Genomic DNA, 4,011 nt, shown 5'->3' with positions numbered 1-4,011 from the left:
TTTACTTTACACCGATCTTCAGTATACACCAGGGGTCGGCAACCTTTTTCTAGTCGCGGGCCAAAACCAAACTCTAAAAGGTCTTTTGTGGGCCGCACAAAATAATAACTAAGAATTTCACACGTCGTCATCCATATACTACTAATGAAAAGTGTAATAAAACTACTTTGGAACGTGATAAAAATTAAAGTTAATCTAGCTTAGGGTTTGTTAACCTTTTTAAGTCAAGGCAAACCTGGCGAGCGAAGCGAGCGCGATTTTTTTTTTGGGGGGGGGGGGGTACACCGGTATTTTCTTTTAATTTCTAGCAAGTGCCGAACATAAAAATGTTAAAAAAATAAATGTCCAATATTTTTTAATACGTTTTCCGTTTTTGCGCGACGCACTTGCCAGTCTTCCACGGCGCAACGGTAAAAATCGCTTTAGTTGAAAAGGCAGCATCTAAGCGTAAACAAACCGGACGTAAAATTAACATTTGCGCGAAGCGCGAAAAATTTTCGCAATTAGGTAGTTGAAATAGTCGTTTGTGAAACAGACTCGTGCCTAATTTGTCAAAGAGGTTGCCGACCCCCTGGCAATGCTTAGTTTTAAATCAATGTATTCCGAATTGGTCAAAAACCTAATGCGATAATGATTTTTTTATCTATTTTTTATCGGTTTTATTTTTTCTTCAATACGAAATAAAGAATACCAAAATTTAATACCAATGGTTCCTAAAATATATCTGCGACGGAGGTTTATATAAAACAATAACTAATAAAATATACCTAGCTGCGAGGGCAGACCTATAATCACTTTTATAATTTTAACACATTGTTAAAGGATAGCCCCAAAGTAACAAGTAAGCACTAAAACAGCAAATCGCAAGTGCGGCAGCAATTCGGGAAAACATTTCACACATTCGTACAAACACTTCATACAGAAAAACTTAATACGTAGCCTGGGCTGTTCTTTACAAGCGGTTTTGAGTTTGATTTTGTTGAACAGGATTGGCGTAAAATGAAAACGAAAATCATAAAACTGGAGCGACACATATAAAGAAATAACTAACAGCAATACAGACCTTTTTTTTTTTAAGTAAAGCTGCAACATTGTAAAGCAAAAAAAGAAAATTATAAAATGTTTTGAACAAACTGCCGACAACTAATGTTTTAAAATAATAAGCACATTGTAAAATCATGGTAAAATTCCAAAAAAACAAAAAAACAAAGCTAGTACAAAGAACTGCGCATGGAAAGCTTGAAAGTATATTTTATAGCTGACTTTATTGGACACGCACGAGCAAATTGCAACCAAAGAGGCAATTAAAGATGAATTTATGTGTGAAGCAGCATCGCATGTAAAATTACCAATTGAAAAACACAATCCAAAGAGACTTGTGTTGTAGGATTAATGAAGTCGGTAATTCCCCCTTTGCTTGTTGATGTCAAAAAGTTGTGTGAAAACTTCGTGCTTCGTATGAATTCATGGAAAGCATGCTGTATAATAAAGATAAAATACAAATTTAAAATTTGCTAAATAGCATCAAGCGGAATAATAAATCCATAATTAGCTTTACTGTTAAAAAAAATCAAAAATGTATGATTTAATAATTCGCTGTCTGATGAAACCAGAAAACAACCAACTATCGAAATTCAATTTGACTAAATTATAAAAGTAATGTATAAAGTAAATGGTAATTCCTTACATATGGTTCGAACCAGTGATAGTAAGCTTTCCTTTAATTTACGTATTGTAATAGGTTTTTGTTTAAAAACACATCGGAGAGAAATGTAAACAGCTCACCTTTTTTGAGTAAAAAGCTCGCTAACGGAAACTGCTTTCCTCATCTGTCCGTATTGCGTTCCATGGACAGGGCGCTCTTGAATCCTGTCTGTAAAACCTTACTGAAATCTGAACAAATAAGGTAATTTAAAATTCCCTTCGATGCAATACGTGCCGCATAAGGTCGGGGGTTAATTTTGGCTCTTTAACATTGGTATGATCGAAAACAGCAGGTTTATTACTTCAACTTGTTTATGACGTCACCTCACAACGCTTGATGTTGACCCTGGTCAACGCAACCGATAAAAAACTTTAGAAAAGTGGTAAAGAACCCTGCTGTAAATACACTTATTAACTCAAGAAACTGGGGTGTTGTGCATTTTACAATTTTTACGAATAACGTTGACTACTCGTTGAGTAGTAAATGAGCGGTTCCCAACCAGTACCCACACTGCGACACCCTATTACTAGACTTTTCGTTGTTATTAATAGTGTCACAATAAAAAGAAACTGAAACAACCCACATCAACTCTAGTACTCTAACCAATGTAGGAAAATATAGTTTAATTTAACGTACTTCGTGTACAAAAAGTTTGGAGGCTTAATTGAGCCAAAATCAGATATTTTTTAAGATTCACCAAAAGCATTGATTGAAGTGATAAAAAATAATTTTAGTACCTACAGTGGTCGGCAAACTTTTTTTGTCGCGGCCCAAAGTACTCGTTTCGTAAAACCACTATGAAAACAGTGGCGGATTCAGCATATTTGATTTTGAAGTGAAATCTTACACGGCGCCTTAATGCCCAAAACACTGCTCTACCATAATGTTATTGTAAAACATAATATAAAACAAAGAATAAATGTTTTAATTATCGGTACAAATATGGTTCGACAGGCTCTTAGGACTACATTTGGCACGTGGTCCTTTCCCAGCTGAGCCAATTTAAAAATTCAATGTCATACCAATTTTTAAAATAAAGTGCAATGATTGTATGGCTATCACGCGGCTCACAACTACATAATAACACTAAACTATTCAAAGGTAACTCGCGGCCCACTAAAAATGGCTCTGCGGCCCACAGTTTGCCGACCTCTGTTTTAGTACATAGAACAAATTTAACTCACCGTGACTTAACGTTGTTCAAACGATTTCAGGACCTTCGTACAGAAATATAGAACTCGGACTTCGGCGGAAATCATCGTAATTTCTCGCAATCTGAAAAAAACACAGGTTTAGGACGTTTTATTTTAATCATAATCTACGTCCAAAATTAAACACACCTATTCACAACTAAACTTTTCATGGAAACTGGCGGTTTTCTCGTCGATCGGCGTAACATGTAGAAAACAAAAAAGTAGGTTAGTATTTTAAAATATGAGGTTCATTTTAAAATGCCCCGTACGATAATTGTTTGTTTGTCCCCGTTCTGACCGATAAAATTTTTTGCAAGTTTTGGCATTCCGGCAATTTCACGAAAAAAAAACTTTTACGGGCTGGACAAGTGTTTACGGGCTGTTTGCGTGGAAATGCACAAGACTGCCTCCATTTGCCTAAATTTTTTGTCGGACTGAACAAACTAATTGCAGCCTAAAGACCGTGCATTCCGTTATTGACAAGCGTCCTAAACCGACAATTTCACTTGACCTACGGGGTTTTGGGGAAGTGAGTGGGTGGTGCGTGTAATTGCCAGGTTAAGGCATGCTTATCAATGTCAGCTTGCAACCGGTATTCCCTGTTTTTAACCCAAACATTTATTTAACAAATCACGGGAGATTTCGCTGACTTACAGAAGTGAATGTGCAGACTTACCACTGCAGAATCAAAAGGCCTTGTGCAGCAGACTTCCCACTACTGAACAATCATATCATAAGGGTTTGATGCAGCAGACGTACCACTACTGCACCATGATAAGGCTTGTGCAGACTTACCACTGCACAATCAAACAGAGCGAAAGCAGCATTGTATTTATTAAATTTCACGGACTTACCGCCGTGCGATTTTTTCTCAGGGCAAGAATCACACTGGTTGATTTGTTGTTTATTTGCGCGATAAAACAAAACGATATAGTAAAATTTTAAAGTAGGACGCCAAACCGACGGTTGAAACGTCAGTTTGGAAACAAATTTCAAAGAGACGCCAAACTGCTGTGTTTTAGGCAAAGGCAATCTAAAACCACAGCGAAGTTTGGAAACAATCATCGGGGCTCGGATTGAGCAAGAAGATGTTTAGTTTTGCGACAATATTTG

At 36.7% G+C, this 4,011-nt stretch overlaps 1 long non-coding RNA gene across 1 annotated transcript; it reads right to left on the bottom strand.

Annotated features, from left to right (window-relative positions):
• Positions 1-503: 503 nt before the first annotated feature.
• Positions 504-2,980, bottom strand: LOC146145380 (uncharacterized). The gene is made up of 3 exons (XR_014498725.1): positions 2,890-2,980; positions 1,786-1,893; positions 504-1,478 (listed from the first exon to the last, which is right to left on the bottom strand). It is a non-coding gene; the product is annotated as an uncharacterized LOC146145380 (long non-coding RNA).
• Positions 2,981-4,011: the final 1,031 nt, after the last annotated feature.

The sequence above is a fragment of the Ascidiella aspersa genome, chromosome 5 (assembly GCF_963924565.1).
Source record: "Ascidiella aspersa chromosome 5, kaAscAspe10.2, whole genome shotgun sequence".
NCBI lineage: Eukaryota > Metazoa > Chordata > Ascidiacea > Phlebobranchia > Ascidiidae > Ascidiella > Ascidiella aspersa.
The sequence above is the reverse complement of the archived record's forward strand: the minus strand, read 5'-3'. Positions and strand labels throughout refer to the sequence as shown.